The sequence below is a fragment of the Trachypithecus francoisi genome, unplaced genomic scaffold (assembly GCF_009764315.1).
Source record: "Trachypithecus francoisi isolate TF-2019V2 unplaced genomic scaffold, Tfra_2.0 Lachesis_group8, whole genome shotgun sequence".
Taxonomy (NCBI): Eukaryota; Metazoa; Chordata; class Mammalia; order Primates; family Cercopithecidae; genus Trachypithecus; species Trachypithecus francoisi.
Genome location: NW_022681473.1, coordinates 74,460,899 through 74,485,738, shown reverse-complemented (window position 1 = coordinate 74,485,738; position 24,840 = coordinate 74,460,899). Strand labels below are relative to the sequence as shown.

The window sequence follows — 24,840 nt, the reverse complement described above, 5'->3', positions numbered from 1 at the left end:
CCAACGGCTTCACCTGATTTTGGATTCCAACAACATGTGACCATCTCAAGCAGTGTGAAATTCCCCAGGAGACAGAAGATGAGTGACCTTTGCTCCCTTCATGGCTTTGAAAGCTTATATTTTTATTTGTCTCAAGACATATAGCATCTTCCTGTGAACTCAAAGTTTTCTGGATCTGGACTTTACTGAATATCTTAGTATCAACAGTATCACTGAGTTCTCCCCCATTAGCATAATTAATTGGTCCAGAAGTACACAAATACTACATAACAACAGGAAAAGGCTAAGATTTTCTAAGACAATATGGAGTGCAGTTTAACTCTTATAGTTGCAACAATAAGTATGATGAAATCACTTGGGAAGAACTTACAGATGAAAAGAAAAGGAGTGAGCCTGAGAATACCCAGTGTTTAAAGGGGAGATGGAGGGAGAGGATGCTCTAAAGAAGATGGAGGAAGAGCAGGCAGAGTTAGAGTTAGAGATCAACTGGAAGGTAACGGTATCATGAAAAAGAATATATTGATGAAGGAGTCAACAAAGTCAAATAGCTCAGAAAGGTCAAGTAAGATAATGTTTGCTTTCAGAAAAAAAAAAAAAAGGTACAGTGTCTTTGGAGGGCATTTTGATAGTATCCATCACTTTTTAAAAAGCACAGATCCTTGAGACTTAGAAATTCCATTTCCAGAGATTTACCATGAAAACCATACTTCAATAAATGCACAAAAATTATATATATAGGAAAGTTTATTGTAAGTTTTCTGTTATGGTAAAATCTATTATAGCATAGTTACACAATAAAATATAGTTCAGCTCTTGACTACTGCAATCAGTATATACTTATTGGGAGAGCCTCTGAAGCATACTATTGAAAAAGTAACAACATAAGAGACTATGAATAGCAGTTTAATAAGAGGTTAAGCAAGAAGGGGCATAGCTCTCTGGCTTCAAAATCAAGATCTGCTACTTACCAGATATAGGATACTGCGAAGTTTCTTAATCCCACTGTGCCTGTCACTTCATCAGTGTAAACAAAATAAACAAGATTCTCGTACCTTCTCACTATTTGCTCTGTATGACTACTCCAGTTGGCTCAAGCTTTTTTGAGCCTTTTAACTGTAAATAATGATCTCCATTCAGTAATTAAGATGTCCAATTTCTCAATAATAGTCTCAATTCAGTAACAAAAATGTCTAGTCTCAGGCCAAAACTCCCACATCTCCAATACCTATAACAAAAGAGAGAGAAGATTCTTTTCATTTGGTAATTAGGAAGTCATTGGTGACTTCCACATGGGTGGTTTCAGTGGAGTAATGAGGGAGGAGAGTTCAATTGTAGTTGGTGAAAGGAGAATAAGAGGTAAAGAATGGATTAAAGAAATGTTGGCAGACTTTTGCAGCAGCTTCAGAGGAAAAAGTTAAAATAGAGGAAAGAGATACATTTCTGAGGAGATGGAATGAATAGATGCAATTTTTAGCTCATGGGGTACATTAGTTTTGAAATAGAGGCTACTAGAGTACACATCACCTGGAAGCTGAAAGGGTCCTTTCTTGGTACCTTGTATTTACTCTCTGAAGGAGAGAGATGATATTATGGACTCAAAGAATGTAGTGGAATTTGGAATAGTCTCTGAAGGAACATGAGAAAAGGGAACTCCCTAGAGTCATCTCTAGGATTTCTGAGCAACTTTAAGAGCAGGTCTGAGTTTGGAGATACACTTCTGGAAGGGCAGAATTGGTGTGGCTCTGTGATTTTCCCTGGAATCCTTCCTTAGAACTAGGATTGCAGGCATAAAGCAGCCTTCAGGGCCATGCCACAGGCAGTCTCAGAGGAATCAAAGCACAAAATGGGCCAAAGACAAGATCTGGCCACCTCACTATTTTGCTGCAGGCCAGTTCCAGTAGACAGCAAACTTATCAAATAAAGAGTTACACAAAATGCATTTTTGCATAACTTCCCCCTTAAAAATGCAGTACCTTGATTTTCCTGTTTAAAAACATTTTACAAAACACACAAATCATAGCCACTATGAGTAGCTGTATGCATTAGCGCCTAATTCATCAATACCCTGAAATCAAACATTTGGGTTTATTTAATACATGAATTTCTCTCCACCCTATTCATTACACAGCCTTTCTCCTTCACTGCTAATATCTACCTCATGCGGCTTTATTCTGTAGGATGCTGAGTTGGTCCCATTATATAAAAATGAATATTTTCTGCTGAGTATCACAATTCATTTTAATGGTCTGTTACCACCTTTTTGAAAATGGGATATTTGTACATGGTGACACTATAAGGAAACTGTTACTAGGGAATTAGTGGTATTAAGGATTCATCAGAGAATCCTTAATGGTCACATTTAAGAGCTCTAAGGTTTGTGGAACTTTTGAGTGCATGTCAGTACTCAAGATCCAGGAAGAAAACAAAGAACAAAACCTGCAAAGAAAAATGGCCCCAATTCAAAGCTTATGTAGTTTAAGTACTTGGAAGCTTCATACCTGAATCATTGGAGGAGATATCAAAGAAAGCCCTATATGTCATTTGTAAATATTCACATTTTATTCATTTTGTTGCTTTAGAAAAAAACGTAGGAAATCATACTCAGAAATGAGGCAGCGTGGCACTGTCTTTGTGTTGTTATAAAGGAATACTTGAGTCTGAATGATTTATAAAGAAAAAATTTTTATTTGGCTCATGGTTCTGCAGGCTGTACAAGAAGCATGACAGGAGCATCTGCTTCTGGTGAGGGCTTGAGGTTGTGTGTGTGTGTGATATATATATACACACACAGACACACACATATGTATATATAGAGAGAGAGAGCGAGTGCGAGCGAGCGAGACGGGGCGGGGGTTGAGGGAGGTATGCCAAGCTCTTTTCAATAACCAGTTCTAGCAAGAACTAAGAATGAGAACTCACTAATTACCAAAAGGAAGGCACCAAGCAGTGCATGAGCGATCCACCCCAATGCTCCAAACACCTCCCACCAGCCCCCACCTCCAACATTGGGTATCAAATTTCAACATGAGATGCAGAGGAGACAAATATCCAAACGATAAGAGGGTACAATAGAGAAAAATGAAATAAAATGAAAGTCAAGAAGCTACAGTCTTCCCCTTAGATTTCAATTTCTCACACAAATTTTATCTACTTGTGTCTCTGTATTAAATTGGGAAGCACTAGCATTCATTCTGAATCCATTTAACTATGACACAAACACCCTAGAATGGATGTGCCCTTTGCACTAGTGACAAAATAGGCCTTTGGTAATCAAGCTATCAGAACCAACCTGTTTCTTCTTCTATGAAGGGGGTGAATAATGCGTCTCCAAGGTCCTTTTAGGTATTAACACGCATATTATTCTAAGTGGCCTCTATTCTCAAGTGCTTATAATCAAAAGTGCCAAATAAGATGACTTGGGTATAAGAGCACAGGTTTTGTAGGCAGTAAGATCTTGTTCATAATCTAGTTCCTGTTTTTACTAGCTATGTTACCTTGGGTAAGTTACCTAAGGTTTCTAGGCCTCATTTTCTTCATCTGTAAAAGAGGCTAATAATTCCTACTTTATGGAATTAGTGTGAGAATGAATTGGAGTATGCTAAGTACTAAGCACCATAACTATCACATGGTAAAGTCCCAGTAAATGGTATATATGATTAATATTAATGAATACTCATACAACTAAAGAGGGGCATGTAGTATTTGCTGCACATGGAAATCATTTCAGTGTACATTCACACCAAATTTCGGTAATAAATGCTAGAAAGCCTAATAGGAGCCTCTTTAGCCCCCAAATACTGTTCACATCTCTATGACAGAAGTTACTGAACCGACTGTGTCACAGATGAGATGTGAGCTCTCATCTGCAAGTCATCTACGAACATCTCATCTGCAAGAACATCTACGAACGAACATATGAGTACATAATGCATCCTCAAGGAGTTTATGATCTAATGGCTACCTGACTATCTATAGGTGTTTAATAAAGATATTTTAAATAAATGCAGAAATGAGTGAATAGGCTAATGGAATTAATCTTGGAAAATTTACACAGGACAAAATTTCGATCATCAGACTTAATTTTGAAAACATTTCTACCGCACTGGTCTGTTGAAATACCTAGACAACAATAATCGTAGTCTGATGTGCCTAGGATTTGATGCATGCTTGCTTTTGTTGTTTATATTTCATTGAATACATTATGACCCAATGTTAATTATCACTTGTTTTATAAGAAATATTAATTTGATGATGATTATAGCTATAAGTCTAGAGAAGGCATCATTATCATCATTTATTTATGTATATGTATACAAAGATGTCTGAGAAAACCTTCTCTCCCACTATTTCTTCAACTGGCATAATTGTACATGCCTTTCTAAGTGCAGTTAAAATGTACCTCCTCTATGAAGTTTTTCTTAATTCATTCTTTATACTTTTATAGCTCTTATGCCATTAGTACCTAAAATATTTATTATATATGTCTTCCCCAATAGATTTAGATAATATGTTATATACTGTATATGTTATAAATGCCTCTAGCATTTATAAATTTGTATTATGTTTGTTTCATATTTACCTGTCTTACTCTCTCAATACCTACACACACAAGTCACATATAAAGATATACGCTTTAAGCCCTTCAATGACAGAGAATATGCCTGGGTTATAACTTGTACTACTAATGTGTGAAGAGAGGATGTCCCATCATTAGACATCTGCTGGATAACATTTTGCATTTCAGGGTCCAGCGCAGCACTTATCATATGTGCATGCAGTAAAGGTTTGATGATTCCAATGAAATGAAACCCTCAGTATATATTACTCAGCAGGGACTGACTAAAAACTTCATATTAATATTTGTTCTTTTCCTTTTTTTAAGTGTAAAATCTTGTGTTCTGAGGTTGTTATTTTTTGAACCAAAGTTGACCTTCCAGGCCATTGGTTTCTAGAATAGGGTTTTTTTTCTTTTTACATGATGAAGCTTTGGATTCTGGTTGTTTTTGTCAGACTGAAACATCCAAGTAATTCATGCTGTGCCTGTCTTCTGGGTGATGAGAAGTCTGCAGAAGTTATGCTGGCCCCCTGCCTGGCTCTGACAAAGATGTCAAGTAAATGCCAAAGAATTAAGGTCCAAAAAAGTTGTCAAGAAGTTACTTTCTTCTGTTTACCCTCATACATTTTCTTAATTGCCAGCTTCTATAAACAACTGGCATCTTTTATTTTGTACCTGATTCAAATTCTTTGAAAAGTCCTTCTTTTCATTTACAGCCACGGAGGTGGTCAAATCCTGTAGTGTCAAGTACTCCATATTGATTCATTTGAATTTAAATAACCTGTATTTAGGGGAACGGGATTATTTTCTTCCATCTACTGTGTGCATAGATTACTTGAAGCCACATAGTTTCTTATTAGCCACTGCAAACCAGTGCTAGAGAATACACCTGCACCCCCACCTTGAAAATTTTTAAGAGTCCACAGCTTTGCTTTTTATGGAAAACTAAAAACAAACAGAAAAATCCAAAACAAAGCATTAGATGTTTCAGAGCTGACCCACTTCTCAGAAGTTTTCAGGAAGATGTCTCACACCATCATCATTGTGGAAGAAATGTGACCAATTATTGTGTCGCTCTTTTCACTGAGTTAGCCTGAATGTTGTGAACCGGGTTTCCTATGTCCATCCAGTTGTGGAGATGCCTCACTGGAAATATGTTCTACTGGAGTGCATGCAATTAATAATATCAAGCATGGGAAATATTAACCTGTGGTGCTCACCACTCTATGCAAAAACATTATTAAAGTTAATTATGGATGGTCACTTAATAGCTTATCCTTGTATCCGATGAGAACCTTTCCCAAACTCTCAGAAGAAGTGAGCTACAATCTGCTCCTCAGGCTTTGGGCAAAAATAACTAACTTTCTTTTAGGCCCCATTATATATCAGATATTGATAGTTACTTGACATATCTTATTTAACTCTTAGAAAAGGTACCTATTATAACCCCGTATCTTACTGATAATAATTTGAGGTTCAGAGACGTTCAATAGTTTGTCCAAGAGCACATAGCTAGTAGTTGGACTATGAAGAATGTGAACAAAGCCTGTGTCCCTCCATAGCTAGTTCCCTCTCTGGTATCCCTGACTGCTTCCTCTTCATCCAGTTTTGAAAGCAGGAGTGCCTGGAGGGTAAGGTCATGGTTTTGAAACTCGTAGGTAAATTTTCCATGCTAAGATATTAACTTTCTTAATGCAACTCTGCAGGTGTACAGATAATTGAGAATGTGCTGCAGTATGATTTTTCTATAAATGAGAGCTATGTGTTTCTTTAGCACTGCAGGTTCCAAATTCAAGAGAATTTGTGTGTCTTAAAACAATGGCAGAGGATGAGGCAGAGGCCTTTGACTTAGTCATCCAAATCTCCTGTGTTAGCCACACAATGCTCAGGCACCCACATACAAGAATTATTTTTTTCCCACTCTCCCCATTTTCTTTTCTTGGTATGCTTAAAAAATTACGTCATTCCAATAAGACATCTTACATGTGTTTATAGTGCCTTGCACACTATAATTTCAAGATGCTCTTTTGAAAGAAAACTTTACCAGGTAGCGAAGAAAGATAATCTCATTGCTGGAGGAAGTGAAGAAATAATTTCACCCTAGGAGACGCTCACACAGATGTGAGCCTCTCATTCTTCTGAACTGGGTTGAGCTTCATTACACGTGAAGCAGTGGGATAGGTTTAGAGCACGTCGATGGACCTTCAAGAAGACCCATCTCAGCCCCCAGGAAAACTCAGGAATGATTTCCGGATTCTTAGTATACTGCCTCTACACGTATAGATGGCCAGGTATTGGGGAAGCAAAAAATAAACATTTAGAAACAGGCAGGGTTGGGTTTAAATTCCCTATCTACCGCTTACCAGCTCTGTATCTCTGGGCAAGATACTGACTTCTTTACTCATCATTAAAATGAGAATGATTTGAACTTCTTTACTCATCAATAAAATGAGAATGATACAGCAACACTTATGTGGGTGATTATAAGGATTAGAGGTGACATATGTAAACTACCTGGCACAATGATTTAACACATGGTAAAACTAACACCTTGTTGCTCCTATGGTTATTTTCCTTGTCATATTTTAAAAACATCAGATGGCCGGGTGCGGTGGCTCAAGCTTGTAATCCCAGCACTTTGGGAGGCCGAGACGGGTGGATCACGAGGTCAGGAGATCGAGACCATCCTGGCTAACACCGTGAAACCCCGTCTCTACTAAAAAATACAAAAAAAACTAGCCGGGCGAGGTGGTGGGCGCCTGTAGTCCCAGCTACTCGGAGGCTGAGGCAGGAGAATGGCGTAAACCCGGGAGGCGGAGCTTGCAGTGAGCTGAGATCCGGCCACTGCACTCCAGCCTGGGCGATAGAGTGAGACTCTGTCTCAAAAAAAAAAAAAAAAAAAAATCAGACATTGCTTTATGAGAAGCAGACTTGTATGCCCATTGGCTGCAGAGGCATTTCTGCTGTTCTGCCAAGTAGCGAAAGAAAAGTTAAAAGCCCCATACACCTCTTCTTCTGTACAGAAGTCTTGGCCTAAGACAAAACAAACAAAAAACCCAAAGCAATTAGTGGTCTAAACTGTTATCAAGGTATGGGTGAAATCTCTGCTTTGTAAGAGATAAGATTCTCCTATTTTAAGAGAACCATCCTTCCAGATTTGAGGGAATAATAATTATATAGAACATTTTACAGTGTAGAAGGTGATTTTACTAACCTGCATTATGATTTTTCTGCAAAGGAAATCTATTTGGTCCCTTCGTATTGCTGGTGAGGAAACTGGGGTAACACCTGGGAAATAAAAGAGCTCGGTCATCAGATTCTACATCCTATGCTCGGAAGCTGCTTATTTGTAATGGTTATAACTGCTCTCTCTGTTTCTAAGGGAAGAAGTTACAAAAACTGCATTACTTGTTTGTGGTCCACAGAGATTTCCTTTAGAAAGTTATATCTTCATGAAATTCATTAAAAGGGCCCAATTCCTGAGTAGGCCTTCCTGGACAGACTGATTTGGCAGTCCAATCACCTCCCATCCTGCCCCCCACACCCAAGTAACTAGCACAGCCTCAAAAGTGCCTACTGTGTACCCAGAGACACAGAGAATCTACCTTAAAATGTGTTAACAGGTATAAAAATGGTGATGGAAAATAAGTCAATTTAACTCTGGCCAGAGCTTGAATAGAGTGGAATTAAGTTTAGAATGAAAGATATTTCACTGTCTTTAACCACCAGCTTAGACTGGAGAAGAAAAAAAAAAAGTACTGGAGAGGAAAAAATTACTGTAGCATTATTTTAAGTACTCTTTTTTATGCAGGTAATTTTTCTTGATTCTTTTAAAATAGCTAAATCAATTTGCAGGTGCTCTCTGGGGTTTCTTGATAGAAAAATAAAAGACCTTGTCTTTTCTTTGTGTCATTTCTCAGGGCTACTACAAAATTGTGCACACTGACTGTTCAATGCACATTATATTGAAAAAGGAAAACACTTAGTCTCCCTCTCTGCTTCATTCCAACTAGGAGGTAAAACTGTCCACGTAGAATGGGGAAGCTCTAGCCCTGGTTTACAGGTAGCGCAGCAGGCAGGTGCATGTCTTCTCTTCTGCTTCCTTTACGGTGGATTCTATCTTACAATCAAGACTACAAGGAGATAGGAATTAAGTAAGCAACAGGAAGGCAAGCATTCTTATTATTTCCCATTATATGCCCAGAACTTAATGTGGTGCTTGGTACATTAGGAGCTATTTAATTTGTAATTTCTTTGATCTATGAGTGATTGCAGAAATTTGAGGTGTATCTCTATCACTTTAAAAGTTCTCATTATCACAAAATATATTTATCTGTATTTGATTTATACTCCATACAAATTTATTCCTATGCAATTTAGGTAGGAAAAGTTTTGTATATACGAGGCTGCAGGAGTTGGCTTTAGTTTACTATAAGTATTATTTTTCAGGACTTTGCTATGTTACTTGGATGAATGTGGTTACTGTAAGTTTGAAAGTCATTGAGGAAATTTTATTGGTAATTTAGGAGTAAGGTTTGATAATTCAAGCTCGTGTAGAAACTTATAAAGGAGTCAACCTGTCTTTTTTAATACACACACACACACACACACACATATACATATGTCACACACACTATATATATGTATATATATGTATACATATGTATGTGTGTGTGTGTGTATATAAAACATATCCACTCATGCACAGTTTCATTATTTGACAAAAATGGACATTTCTACTTCTAATAGCAACTGGCATTTATTCAACAAACTCATATATAATTTATTACATGCAGGTCATGTTCTAAGAATTTTACAAATATTGAACTAATATATAATCTTCATAACCTCATAAGTTAGGTACTGTTATTATGCACAGCAAGAGTAAGTTCTTGCCTGAGGTAATCCACGCGTGAAAGTAGAATCGAGTCAGAGTTCTTAACTGGGTAGTCTGGCCTTGGAGCCGTTTAAATTATGCTGCCTCACTGAAGCAAAGCATCCAGGGAGGGGTAGGTCAAACCCAGGCTAGTGTACAGGAAAACATCAAGTTTGGAACACCCCAGAGTTGCTGACTCTCCTGGAAACATGCAGTTTGTCTCATCATTAGGCTTTGAGCTTGTTTTAAGGATGGATTCATAAGGAAGGGGAATGTTTGAGAAGTCCATCTCCAGAGGTCAAAGTGAAGGGCAACTGAGAAGGACATCTCTGAAGGAAGTCAATAGTAGCTAATAATAGCTACCATTTATTGAGTGCTTGCTGTGGGTTAGGCAATTTCCTAAAGACTTTATGTGAATTAACTTATGTCATCTTCAACATAACCCTCTTTAAAAAAGGCATTATTAACCACCATCAAAGTGAACAGGCAACCTACAGAATGGGAGAAAATTTTTGCAATCTACTCATCTGACAAAGGGCTAATATCCGGAACCTACAAAGAACTCAATCAAATTTACAAGAAAAAAAAAAAAAAAACATCAAAAAGTGGGCAAAGGATATGAACAGACACTTCTCAAAAGAAGACATTCATACAGCCAACAGACACATGAAAAAATACTCATCATCACTGGCCATAGAGAAATGCAAATCAAAACCACAATGAGATACCATCTCACACCAGGTAGAATGGCAGTCATTAAAAAATCGGGAAACAACAGGTGCTGGAGAGGATGTGGAGAAATAGGAACACTTTTACACTGTTGGTGAGACTGTAAACAAGTTTAACCATTGTGAAAAACAGTGTGATGATTCCTCAAGTATCTAGAACTAGAAATACCTTTTGACCCAGCCATCCCATTGCTGGGGATATATCCAAAGGATTATAAGTCATGCTGCTATAAAGACACATGCACACGTATGCTAATTGCAGCACTATTCACAATAGCAAAGACTTGGAATCAACCCAAATGTCCATCAGTGACAGACTGGATTAAGAAAATGTGGCACATATACACCATGGAATACTATGCAGCCATAAAAAAGGATGAGCTTGTGTCCTTTGTAGGGACATGGATGCAGCTGGAAACCATCATTCTCAGTAAACTATCGCAAGAACAGAAAACCAAATATCGCTTGTTCTCACTCATAGGTGGGAATTGAGCAATGAGATCACTTGGACTCGGCAAGGGGAGCATCACACACTAGGTCCTATTGTGGGGAGGGGGTAGGGGAGAGGGATAGCGTTAGGAGATATACCTAATGTAAATGACGAGTTAATGGGTGCAGCACACCAACATGGCACATGTATACATATGTAACAAACCTGCACGTTGTGCACATGTACCCTAGAACTTAAAGTATAATAATTTTAAAAAGGCATTATTGATATATTCACTTTATATATGGTGAAGCTGAGACAGAGAGAGTTTGGGTAATTTGCTGAAGGATATGCAGGTGAGAGGCAGAAGCTGGGTTTGAAATTCAGAAAGCGTGGATTCAAGGTCTGTCCTTGTAACTGCTAGACTATTATGATCTTAAGGAAAAGAGACCATCGACTGTGTGTGACTCTAACACCTGGTTCCCCAGATCAGTTTCCCCAGAGGGAAAAGGGATCAGAATAAAATAAAATAAAAAATGTATTTATTTTTTAAATGTAAAAAAAATTTCCAAATCTCTCTCTATATATATGCATTTTTTTTTCTTTATTTTGAGATAGTTTTGCTCTGTCGTCCAGGCTGGAATCCGGTGGCCTGATCTCGGCTCACTGCGACCTCCGCCTCTTGGGTTCAAATGATTTCCCTGCCTCAGCCTTCTGAGGAGCTGGGATTACAGGCATGCACCACCACACTTGGCTAATTTTTGCATTTTTAGTAGAGACGGGGTTTCACTATGTTGGTCAGGCTTGTTTTGAACTCCTGACCTCGTGATCCACCTGCCTTGGCCTTCCAAAATGCTTGGATTGCAGGCGTGAGCTACCATGCCTGGCCATCAATAGGTGTTTTATTGCATCATTTATATATCACAAATAGGTCTTAGGAATCATCGAGCATCTTGTTTCTGTAGCTGGACAACTCTTAGATCTTACTCATCATCTTGCAGAACTTTTCCTTTTTCAGAGACGTAGATACCATCCAAAAGTTTTCTTATATTTTTGTTTTTAACTGTTGTGGCTTGCTGAATCAAAGCAGCTGAATTTGAAATAAGCTCAATGTTGTTTCCTTCAAAGATTAATTCATTGTTCTGGGCTTGAGATACCAAACAAGCAACATTTGGCCTTATCCAAACCCTGAGGATTTATTTTTCATCCAAGAAATTTCAGATGTCAACAAGAGACCCATTATCCTGGATAACAACATTGATGGGGAAGAGAGCATGCACAGACCTCATCTTGTAATGGAAGCCCACTGTAACACCCTTGATCATGTTCTATGCATGACTACAAAGAGTACAGACAGTAGCCAGGTCTTTTCTATTTCTTCATTTGTCAACTGGAGCCTCTTGTTCTTTCCAAGGAGACTGAGTTCTACATTAATATGACAGAAGTCCCTTCACAGGGTTCCTCTGGGGCCCTTCACAATGACTGTGTGTCCCTTTAGAGTAATGTTGACGTTTTCTGGAGTGTTGACAGTCTAATTGCTGAGAAAGTCTTCATTCTTGCCATAGCTGTGGCAAAGAGCAGAAGTAAAAATTTTAGAATTGAAATAGCTCATAGGCTTATTATCTTCTGGAAATTAATAGAATGGGGAGATGAGGAGAAGCTATTGTCAGTCTGGAGGGATGAGGAAGCCTACTCAGACAGATGTGCTGAGCAGCCTGAGAGTGGGAAGCACACTGAGAATAGGAAGGAATTGGATATATCGAGAAGAAAGGGAACTGAGAAAGCAGATCTGACCCTGGGAGGGAGCATTGGCATTGAGCAACCTAAGGCCCATGTGTGACTTTCTTTGCTAATTTGGGAAGAGCCACTAATAATGTTTGAAATTAGGACTCCAGAGGCAGTACCAAGTAGCAGGCAGATGTTAGCCAATAAGTTCAGGAGCATTGGGTTTTAGTCTTAGTAATTAGCCTTATGACCTCATCAATGCCCTGGAAGTAAATGGTCTAATGTTCCCTCATACAATGTACAAGGCTTGAAGTCAAGCAAACCTTTATAATAAGTACTAAAACTGTCAGTGTTATAAGATGGCAACAGCTATTATTTGTTTATGCTTTATTTATGGATGCCTTAATGATTCTTTGGTTTTACAAAAAGAAAATAATCAAAAGGTCACTTTTAGGCAAACACACACACATACACACACACACACACACACACACACACACACACACAGAGATATCTGGAATATGCTGCAGTTGTATTGCCATTTCAGAACATGAAAGATATGTTCAGTACAAAACATTCAATAAAATAAAAAGTATGGCTAGTTGAACAATTTCAAAAAATAACACTCAGATTATATTAGAGCAAAATGTCAAAAATAAGCAACTCTTTCCAAATGCTAGAGTCTGGGATCCTATTATCGTAATATTGGTTTATTGAGTGAGGAAACTTAAATAAATGAGAAGGAACTCATAACATACTTGATAAAATAAAATAACTAAATTAAAAAATTAAAGAGCGCTAAAGACATAAGCTGAGTATATTCATGCAGACGTGATGTGAAATCACACTGAGTGCTGTCAGATTTGATCAGTGGTCCTCAGGTTGGGTATCCCAGAATTTCCAATAGAGGTTCTTGAATTATATTCAGTGTTTCAGTATAGATATGCTGGTAATGATAGCCAACAAGCTAATGAAGGTATGAAGTGTTATACTGGAATTCTATTAATGCAGTATCAATGGCATGTTGACCAAAACTCTAATTTGCTAAACACACACACACACACACCCACACACACACAAAATATGAAATCAAACTAATAATTTCTGAAGATAATACAGAAGTTCTGTGTTAATTCCCATGATGAGTTATGGAGTCTTTGGAATATTTGATTTCCTCTGTTCCTTCTACTTCAGACTGTGGTTCTATTATTAAATCTATAATGAAACAAAAAGTATGGCTAGTTGAATAATTTCAAAAACTAACACTTATTTAACTTTCTAATGGATAAAGTATGTACATTAAAGCCAGACAGACAAAGAAGTTCACATTATAGCTCCATCATTTTGTTGCTTTTAATCTTAAATGATTATACATCTTAACTACTTTGGGTCTGAACTTCTTCCCTTGCAAAAAATGGGACTGTCACCTATTTTGTTAGGTTGCCATTGGCTGTAAATGAGATAACATAGGACAGTATTTGGCACATAGTAAACACACACTAAATACTGATATTATTTCTCTTTCCCATCTTGTCTGTGGTACTATTAATCACCGAATTTTAGTGAAAGTTATCTATTTCTATTTCCTCTTCACCTTCCATTTGGTGCCAAGGACACATTTGGACCACACAGGAGGTTAAGCAAAGATTACAATTGATGTTCTTCCTTATGTTCTGTCCATTTTTATTACTCTTGTTGAAATTGCTTATTTGCAATTTGGCCAGATTTCAAGACAATGGATTGAACAACACATCTAATATTGGGTCAAAAGGAAAGTAGAGGTTGGAGCTGCTAAATCAAAGATGAAATCAGCCAACCAATCAAACAAGTTTTCATTCCAGCTCTCTAAGGCAAACATAAGGTAGAGAAGCCAGATAGAAAGTAACATAGTTAAGAAAGTCACTGAAGTCATTAGCAGAGGCTAAATGAGCTTCATATTGGCACGTTGTAAATGTTTAACTTTTTCTAAGCCTCACAAAAACTTGAGAGTTCTGCTAGAAAATCTTGTAAGAATCAGATTTGTACCTCTTACTTGTTCCAGAGTGCATGTTTTGAAGAGACTACATTACACTGTAAACCAAAAGCTCCACACTAAGAACCATCTCAGGCCATAGACCTCGGATTTATACCAGAGTTCAATCACAGACCACAAAACAAAATGAGCTGAAGTGTCTAGAGAGTAGTGCCTGGCACTTTTGCCTTTGGCATTGCTTTGCTCTGAATCTGAACTTTCGCAGACAAGAACAAATGAAGTCATCTTTCTCCCTCTCTTGTTTCCCTTCAATCCCAAGCAGGTGCAGTTTGGGGTTATAGTTTGTCCTGCTATTTAACCACCTGCCTTTTCAGAGGTCCATGACAATTCAATTCAGTTCTTTCAGGCATTTATCAAGCTGCTTCTCTAGGTTAGAACCTATGGGTGATGCTGAAAATTCATCTTAGTCAAAGTCATGGCCACTGCTTTCAAGTTATTCATTGTCTAGCAGCAGAGCTAGGTAATTAAACATTCAGTTCAATATGAATAATGCTGTGATAGAGATATAAATCATGTGGTAGGTTCACAGAAAAGAGTGATCACTTAGCCTGGGGGTGTTAGGAAACTTTTCATAATCATTGCTATAATCTTTGTAAGGGAAACTCCTTGTAAGCTTCTCGAGGTGGACTTCTCTGACTCTCCTTGTAGCCTGTCCTCTGGCCTTAAAAGCCAACTGGACATTGCTTCCTTTGGACACTTACCACACTTCACATAATGTTCTGTTAACCTGTCCATTAAAGTGGGCATCCCAGCCAGGCACAGTGGCTCACATCTGTAATCCCAGCACTTTGGGAGGCCAAGATGGGCAGATCATCTGAGGTCAGGAGTTCAAGACCAGCCTGGTCAACATGACGAAGCCCTGTCTCTACTAAAAATACAAAAAAATTAAAATAAAATTAAAAAATAAAAAATAAAATAAATACATATAAAAAGAAGAAGAACATTAGCCGGGCGTGGTGGCTGGCACCTGTAATCCCAGCTATTAAGGAGGCTGAAGTAGGAGAATTGCTTGAATCTGGGAGGGGGAGGTTGTGGTGTGCCAAAACTGCGCCACTGCACTCCAGCCTGGGTGACAAGAGCAAAACACCCTCCAAAAAAAAAAAAAATAAAAGTGGGCATCCCTTGAGATCAGAGATATTAAGTTTTAAATTTTTTTCTCCAAGTACCTTATAATAGCAAAAAGCATTATATTATTTTCTTAAGAAATGTTAATAGAATAAATAAATATGACATTTGAATTAAGACTTACATAACGAGTAGAAGTGTGTCAGGTGTGCATTTCAGAATAGGAAAATGATGTTTCCTCTGCCTAGAATAATAAAAATCATCATTTTTATGTGTCTGTTTTTTACCCAAAATGACTATAAGAATTTTACAAAAATTATCTCTAAACATCATAATAATCCTGCAAGGTAGATTTTACTCTCCACAACTCACAGAAATGGAAACCCAGACCACTAGTAGTTGAATAACTTGGCCAAGGAGGCACAGCTGGTAGGTAGCAGAATCAGAATTTGAATCCTAGTCTTCTTAACTTCAATGTCATAGTAATACTACTGTGCAATACTTCTTAATCTGTATAAGGAGCATATAAATCCTAGGCATTAGAATTTTAGGGGGGACTGTGGCTATTTCTAGGCCAAATGAATCTCTGAAGGCTCAAAAGATGTATTTCAGACTTTGATTTTTACACACACACATGCACATACATACTTCTGTGACTATATATTTGTTTCACTCATATTCTATAAGAAAAAAAACTTAATCTGCATTGTCCAGATTAGCAAAGGGTAGAAAGGGAAATTTATACATGTACCCTAACTTCAGAAACACCAACATAGTTCCTCCCAAACAATGTCTCATTGGTTTTCTCAAACCATGGTAAACTACCAAGTTCTACATTTTGTCCTTGGCTTTTCACTGTTTCTCATTTATCCTTTAATTAAGGAATAAACTACTTATTGTTAAATGCCATAGTACACATTTTTGTGTGAAGAATGTATGAAGAAGCATTTGGCAGTATGGTGTTGTGGCTAAGAGCATAGATGTTAGAGGCAGACTTCAAATCCTAGCCATACCACTTAGTATGTGATCGTGGTGGGAGGAGGCTACTTTACTTCTCTCAGCTTTACTTTCCTTATCTGTAAAATGAAGAAGATGACAGAGTCCTTGAGGGAATTAAGTGAAATTATGTGTGTGACGGCTTAGTATAGTGCCTGGAAATATAGGTGCTTTGTTTTTTATATTTGTTTCTATCTTCATAGTTAACGTCCTAAGCAAAATAATGAGAGAAATGCATAGCTGAATGGAAAGAAAATACATATACAAGTATTATATAATAATAATTATACTTGTATATTTATAGTTCAAATAATCTATTTAACACATATGTATTAGGTATTTATTACAAGGAAGATGCTCGAAGTTCTAAATGCTTTAGCTTTCCACGCATGCCTGTATATTTTTCATGTTCCTTTTAAAGCATCTACTGGGCAATAAATTAAGACCACAGTAGGCATCAGGCTTTTAGGTTAAAAGCCAAGAGTGGTAATGGGCATCAGTATTGGCCCCAAAGAAGGGTGGGTAAGGAATATAGAAGGGCTGTCCATCAAGCCTTTATCAGAAAGGCAGCATTCGACTTCCTGCCAACAGATGCCCAGTGGGCCTGATCACATGGGCACACGCAAGCTGTGGCTTTTGAGGGCAAATATGCTGATCTTCTGTCTGAAATTCCCACTGCCTGGGAAGAGCTAAAGGAAAGTTTGCTATTATTGTTTTGCTTTTCTCTGAAGAACTTCATAGGAAAACTGAAGCTTTGTTTTCTTCAAAGGATCACTTGCTCTTTGCAGAGGCCCCTGTTGGCATCCTCTCCTCTAGTGGGTTGAATTATTGTGCCTTTCTGAGGAACTTCTGGATTGCCCCTGTAATCTTCATCTATTGTGTCTCCATTTCCTTGTTGGCCTTGAGGATGTCCAGTATTTCCCCAATTTGTGCTCCAGTGCTACTTCGTTAAAAGGCTTGTTCAAGCAGATTGAGAGGAAACTGTAGCTCTTAATGCTTGTAGGACACAGCCTCCTTCAAGTTCGTTATCATGGTTTGTGGCTCATTCTGCAGAACCCCAAAAGCATACAGGGAAGGAGAGTGACATTTATTCGTTCGCTTAGTCAGAAGGATAACTTTGAATAAATTAAATGTAACAAAGTTTAATTGAGAAAGAACAATTTACAAATCGAGCAGTCCCTCGAACCAGAATAGGTTCAGGGAGACTCTGGGCAGCTATATGGTCAGAGATTTATGGACAGAAAAATGAAGGTGACATATAGAAAATGAAAGTAAGATACAGAAACAGCTGCATTGTTTACAACTTGGCATTTGCCTTATTTGAACACAGTTTGAATAGTTGTCTGTCTGTGACTGGCTGAAACTGATTGATAAAAGAGTAGGTTATACTCTGTTTACACATCCAGTTAAGTTACAGTCCACAATATATGAAGAAATCTTTAGTATGAACTTAAAATAAGTAGATAGTTTAGGCTAAACTTAACTATCATGTATTTTTGAATACTTTATGTGTGTCAGGGTCTCTACCAGCTCAGAATGTCAAAATGAATGAGACCTTTGAACTATAAAGGAGATCAAAGATCATGTAAAAGGAAGAAACTGAGAACCAGGGAGATGAAGGGGCTGATTGTGGGCAATACAGATGGTTACAAACAAAGTTGGATCTCACATCCAGGTTTCTCAACCCAAATAGCCTGACATACTCTTCACATATGTTTTAATGCCTAAGTTGCAGATGCCTCAAGTGCAAATAGAGCAGCTGTACAGAGCATTTTTGGTATGTATATATGTATGTATGTATGTATGTGTGTATTTTTTTTTCTTTAAAGAATATGGCTAAATGTGCCAATAATTCCGGTCTCCTCATTATCCTGCTTCAGTTATTGCAGTGAGACAGCAAGCTGCCTGTGAGTACTTGCTTATTATTATTATTATTTTCTTGTTACAGCTGCCTTTGTTATTTCACTCAGTCCAAATTTTACTAAGAACCCAACAATGAGAGCAGGCCAGTGTGTGTGATTTGTTCAGTCCCTGCATCATAAGGATGGTCCTAAACTTGTATGTTTCTAGGAAACAAGCCTGGCCCGTAGTCAACATTCATCAACAACAATGACAGTGTATTGAGCAACTGCCGTGTGACAGGCTCTGTATCAATATTTAATGAAGAATGAGACACAGAGCCTACCTTCAAGGAACATTTTTTTTGACAAATAGTCATAATACACAGTAAGAAATGCTATGATAAAAATAAACAATGTTGTGGGAGACCAGAGGACAGATTCCTGTTGTCCAGGGAGAGGGGAAGAGGAGGCGGTCAAGAAATGTTTCTTGGAGTAAGTGGTGCACGAGTTGATTCTTAATGAATGAGTAGGGTATATTTAGTGCCCAGAAATCTGTGTTGCAGGAGGTATGGGTGGGTGAGAAGAGGAGCATATCCCAGAAAGAGGAAACAGGTTAGAAAAAAGCACAGAGAAGTCATGGTAATGGCTGGTAGTTAAGTGTGGCTGAAACAAAATCTCCAGGGAGAAAAAGTGAGAGTTTCAGATGTTGTTGGGAAAGGTAGGAAAGTACCAGATCAAGAAAAGTTTTGAATAATAAGCTGAGGAGTCTGAACTTTGTTCTAAAAATAAGAGCAACTGAAGAGTTTCAAACAGGGAAATAATTGATTGGAGAAAGTCCAGAATGATTATAAATAGCCCTGACTTTCTCTAAATGGCTACACTGTTAATATACATGGATCATAAACATCATTTTATTGGAATTATTCTGAGTACCCAGCCTTTCTTCTTTTCATCTCAGGAGCAGAGACCTATTTGATGCTGAGGAGTTTACTCAATAAATAAAAGCTATGGAATTGCTCAAAGTCATTCATAGCTACCGACTTATGAAGAAGGCATACATTTAATGTGTCCTTTTATTTGTGAATAGCAAAGATCCATATTACCCAAAGACAGGAGCTTGCTTGCAGTAAAGCTAAAGGATGTAAAAATTTTGGAGTGTTGCTTTTTCTGATACAAGAAACTTTAAAATATAATCCTATTTCCAGTAGCAACCAAAAAGTCTAAGGGCAAACCCCAAGCTGCAAAGCCTGAAGCTTCAGTTATTAAATAGTTTTAACATTTACCTTCAGGGATGGCTTAACCGTATTAGAAGAATGATCTGAAATTTGCTTGAATCATCTGTCTGCACTGCTAGACATGATTCACTTAGTGGAAGTTGGAACTCTTCAAACTTAAACCTGACTTTACTAAAGGCTGTCAGCTTACTATGGTAAATGTTCCTTTTAGTTCCATTTGTAAAATGGTATCAAATTTACATGTTCCAGTGTACCTCTTCCTTTTCAGTCAGAGTTTCACTCTAGTCTCAAAGGGAGCACTCTTCTTTTTCTAGGTCAACTGACCTTAACACTAAAAGAGTGAATAAAGATTCTTATTTCCAGTAATTTTTTTTCTTCAAACATGATAAAATAACCTGCGATTTTAAATATATTATTTTGGAGGGTTAGAGCTACCTCGGTAGAATGATCAATGAAGATTTGTCTGCTTCTCTCTTGGAAAAAAAAAAAATGCAAGACTGACAGGATTTCTGGAGTCTGCTGTTCTTGTTGACAAGTGCTAAGCTTTTGATAGAATAACCTCTGAGTTCTATATTTGAAGTCTGGTATACATGTTTCAACACAGAAAACTTCCATTTGGCAGTTTGGTATTCAGGTCTGCTAGTGGGCAAGGCCTTAGGCAAAACTGCTTAGTATAAATAACATCTTCTTCTCACTGGTTCAGGCAAAGCCAGGGGTGTGGCAGTGAGGAAAAGCGAGTGAAATGACATTTATTGAATACATATGATGTTAGTGACTTCTCATCCTTTTATTTAGTTCTCATCATAATCCCAAGAAGCATCAGTTGTTATAAAAATTTTACCAAAGAAAAAACTATGACAGAGAAGTAAACAACTTGACCAAAATTATATAGCTAAGAAGTGGTAGAACCAAAATTTGTGCCTAGGTCTGTCTCCTAAGTCCATCATTTTTTCTACTATTTCATGTTACCTGAAATAGCACCAGCTGGTACCCATGTTCCTTGCCACCCATTTTAAAACTTTCTTTTCAGTGAAGATATTTATTTTGTTGTATTGTTATTGTAGTCTTTTTATGTGTATGTATTGGGCAGGGGGGTAGTAGTGAAGTATGGCCTATTGTAATATCGTCTTGGTGCTGAGATCCTATGACACTTTGAAGTTCCGGGTTTCCTTGGTTCACTACACCTTCATCTCATTTGATCACAGCAACATTTCTGTAAGGACATTTTATTGTTGTGACAGTTTGACAGAAAACATAGGATTAGTAATGCTGTATTTCTGTTATGTGTCTTAAGATGAATTTTTGTCTAAATTTTAAATCATTTTCTCTATAGCACACTGTTTATTTTTCCCAAAATAATGTGATAGTGTCAGGAAATGTTATTATCCTATTACCAGTCTTCTTAATTATCATTTATGCCCATTCTCTTAGTTATTCATTCATTCATTAGGTAAACATTTCTTAATGGATTGGATTTTTTTTAATAGGCTAATTACTGGTCTAAGCCTGAGAGAAATAAAAATAGAGAAGATAGAGTCTCTGTTCCATAAGGAACACACATAATCTAGTGAATTATTTGCAATGTGCTCCCTGCCATTACTTTTGGTAGCCTTGTTTACCATTAAAACACCCATTTTTCTACATTGATACTCCATGGGGATGGCTCACAGTAGAAACAAAACATTTTTTGTGTGTGAGAAATGCATTGATGCATTTAAGAATCACCCAGACCAAGTTCACAGAATTGGCATCATATTTCCTGAAACAAACAGACAAACCAAACAAATGCTAAGGTGATACTTCTGACTGGCTGCTATGCTATGTCAGGAAAAACAGGAACAGTGAGTCCAGGGTGAAGTGAACAGTGAGGCTGACTGCTAGAGTTCCAGAGCTTTCTTCACTCCCTGCTTCCTTACAAGGAATCGCTGGAACATAAAGAGTTATGCCATCAGAATAATATTGAGGTGAATTTTTAATGAAAGAAAATTGTTATAATGTATTATTCAGATAGAAAAAGCAGATTAGAAACTATGTACAGTGTCATCTTATTCTTAAGACAATAAATATATGTGTCAATGTGCATTAAAAAGTCTAGCATACTATCAGTGGCTCTATTTAATAGATAAGATCATGCATTTATTTTTAATTTTTTTATTGTTAAGTTCTCACAATCAAGAGTTACTGCTTTTGTCATAGAACAAGTGACATTTAAACTCTTATGATGTTTAAAAATGCTAGGAAAATGAAGGCCTTGCAGTGAAGAGCACCGCAAATTCTAAAGCAAAAGAGAGTTGGATTGAAAATCAGATCAAAGGATGAAAGAGTCATAGTAGCAAAAAAGAGCTACCCCAAACCTAACCTCAGGATCAAAAGAGGGCTGGAGAAATGTTCCAAATGGTTTCTACAAGATTCTGTTGCCCCTTCTGAGTAATTTACTCAGACATAGGCTCCTGCTGTCTTTCCCCTACCCTAAGGGCTATTAGGAAACCACTGGATCTGCTCAGGCTGAATAGATGATGGTCTTGGGTGGCATTAAGGATTTCTTGATGGGTCAGTAAGGGAAAGGGTTGAGGAATATCACTCATTACTTGAGCCTGAAATCCTTCTTAGGTAGACCAAGGCAAGGGACAGGTAAAGCAAACATGATATATCTGGAATGTGTCTCTATTGTACCTCAGTGGTTCTAAGAGTCAACAACTGCCTGGAGAGGGGCCTCACCCTCACAGTAACTATGAATATTTTGGAGGTGTTTTATATTTATTTTAAGATTCCGTCTCCTGTAAACTTTGTGAGAAAAAGGTAGAGGAACTTATTCTCCATTTTCCCTTTCTCTTATTCTTCTTTCCTCCCTCTTTTCCTCTACTTTTCCTTTTCTCCCCCTTAACAGCTATCTCTATAACTTTCTCTCCCTCTCTTCATTTGTCTGCCTTTTCCTTCTTCCGTTTCTCAGTCATATCCCCTTGCCTGAGCTTTTGAGTATGTATGTGAGCACCTAATTTGCCAAGTTCTGTTAGGTAATGGGCACACAAATGAATAAGATGGGCCCAGTATCTCTCCTGAAAAAACAGAGAATGACAGAGGGATTGTTAGAATACTTGCTAAATATTATAACCTAAGGAAGAACTTGAAATCTTCAAAGTTTTCACATGAAGAGTAGAAACTTTTCCTAGGCACTTCTGCCTGTGTGATCAAATGAACTCTGCAGTTGAATCTTTCATTCGGCTTCTAGGAGCTGTCAGCTTCAAGAGCTTGGAGATGCTGCTAGTCTCCAGTGACAGCTCCCCAGCATTCCCACAGCTACTCTCTAAAGCAGGTTGGTTTTTACAATTACATGTGAATAAAAACAACAAAAAAAAGGAACAAAGGGGAGTATTTTTCAGTGTCAAATAATTTTATATTGATCTTATATTTATTTTTACCTTTGAACTCTGAACAGACACTTCTTGTTTTCTTTATTGTTTTTACAAAAAGATGTATGTGGGAAGGGGTTTCAGAATTTGCTTATAAAGGTCAGAAAATCCTAACTAAGTAAATCAGCTATTATATCTCAGAGATTAGGAGATTGAGACAAAGAGCAAAGGTGGCACTATAATTAACAGGCAGTTGCAGGAAAGGAAGGATTCATGCTGTGCAATATGTAATTTGGAAACCAAATGTTCTTGTCAGAGAGACCTGGCCTTGTGCAGAAAGCTATGGGGGCTGTTCTAGACAAATGAACTGACAAAACCTGCTTAGTGTGCTGTAGAATACTGGTCATCTGTTCTCTTTTTCAATCTCGGTCACAGCCAGACTATTCATTATTTCACTCAATTATGCATTTAACAATTATTGATCACCAACTATTCATTGAACACTTTGCTAAACATAGAAACACAAAGATGAATAATTTAAAAATCTTTGCCCTCAGGTTGGTTTCTGTTTTATAAAGAAGTTAAACATAAAACTGATATCTTTCTCTCAATCCACCAAGTAACTTCTGAGACAGAAACTCACATAGGTTGTCATGAAAGTAGAGAGGCTCTTCAAAATTCATGCAAGTTTCAAGAAAGCTTCTGAGAAAGACTTGAAGTATATCAGGGTGGAAGCCATTTCTAAGCAGAAGATGTAACACGTGCAAAGATGTGAAGATAAGCAAAAATGCATCAGGAAACTTTATATAGTTCTTACAATAAAAGTGCACGATAGAGTCAATATTGGTATTTAAAGAACAAGAAATATTCCAGAATAATTTGGAGTATAGTTAAGTTATTAACTTCCTTACTGGAAGAATTTTGAATCAACAATTTGATTAAGGGTCAGTTTGATTAAGGAACATACAATCAATTTACACAAACATCTAAATCTCTCAAGGGCAGAGATTGTAAACCTTTTTATTTTTATTTTTGCACTGCCAGCATGCAATATAGTGCTTGACATATAGTAGGTGCTCAATAAATGTAAAACTTGGAATAACCTTGGCAATGTTGAATAATTGATTTTAAAGGAGAAGGATAGAGAGAAAGAAGGAATATTGGGCTCCTAATCTATGCCTGGTGCTGTGTTAAGTATTTTACAGGTGTTATGCTAATTAATATTCACAATAACCTCCTCAGGGGATATATATGTGTGTGTGTGTGTGTGTGTGTGTGTGTGTGTGTGTATATATATACACACACACACATCTCTTGTCATTTTTCAGAAGAGACATTTTAACTTTTGGGAGATCTAGTAATTTACCATTGTCACTGATACAGTTTGAATATGTGTCCCTGCCAAAACTCATGTTGAATTGTAATCCCCTATGTTGGATGTGGGGCCTGTGGGAGGTGTTTAGGTCATGGTGATGCATTCTCATGGCTTGGTACTGCCCTTGCGATAGTGAGTGAGTTCTCATGAGATCTGGTTAAGTGTGTGGTACCTCCTCTCACCTCTTTCTCTTGCTACTATTTTCACCATGTGAAGTGCCTGCTCCTGTTTCACCTTCTGCCATGAGGAAAATCTCCCTGAGGCCTCCCCAGAAGTCAAGCAAATGCTGGCTCTTGCAGTCTGAAGAACTTTGAGCTAATTAAACTTTTTTTCTTTATAAATTACCCAGTCTCAGATATTTATGACAATGCAAGAATGGTCTAATACAGTTACATAGCTAACATCTGGTGAGAGGCAAGATTCAAACTCAGGTCTGTCTTTCTCCACCGCCTGTGTTTCTACTTTTGGGTACAAACCTTTGCTGAAATTTCTGCTGCAGTACTCTGGGGGAGAATGCTACAAAATTTGTTCATTTATAATAACAGAATAATATGGAATTTCACAGTTAGGTACTAATTTAATTTTTGTACTATATGTTGTAAATTCTGTAAGAGTTCAGAAATGAAATTGGA

The 24,840-nt window shown here is 37.5% G+C and overlaps 1 protein-coding gene and 1 pseudogene across 2 annotated transcripts in view; one reads left to right on the top strand and one right to left on the bottom strand.

The window, feature by feature from the left end:
* Positions 1 to 24,840, top strand: part of DLG2 (discs large MAGUK scaffold protein 2) — a 1,315,102-nt gene that overhangs the window by 70,166 nt on the left and 1,220,096 nt on the right. The gene's annotated exons all lie outside the window — the stretch shown is intronic.
* Positions 11,573 to 16,798, bottom strand: LOC117080508 (annotated as a pseudogene).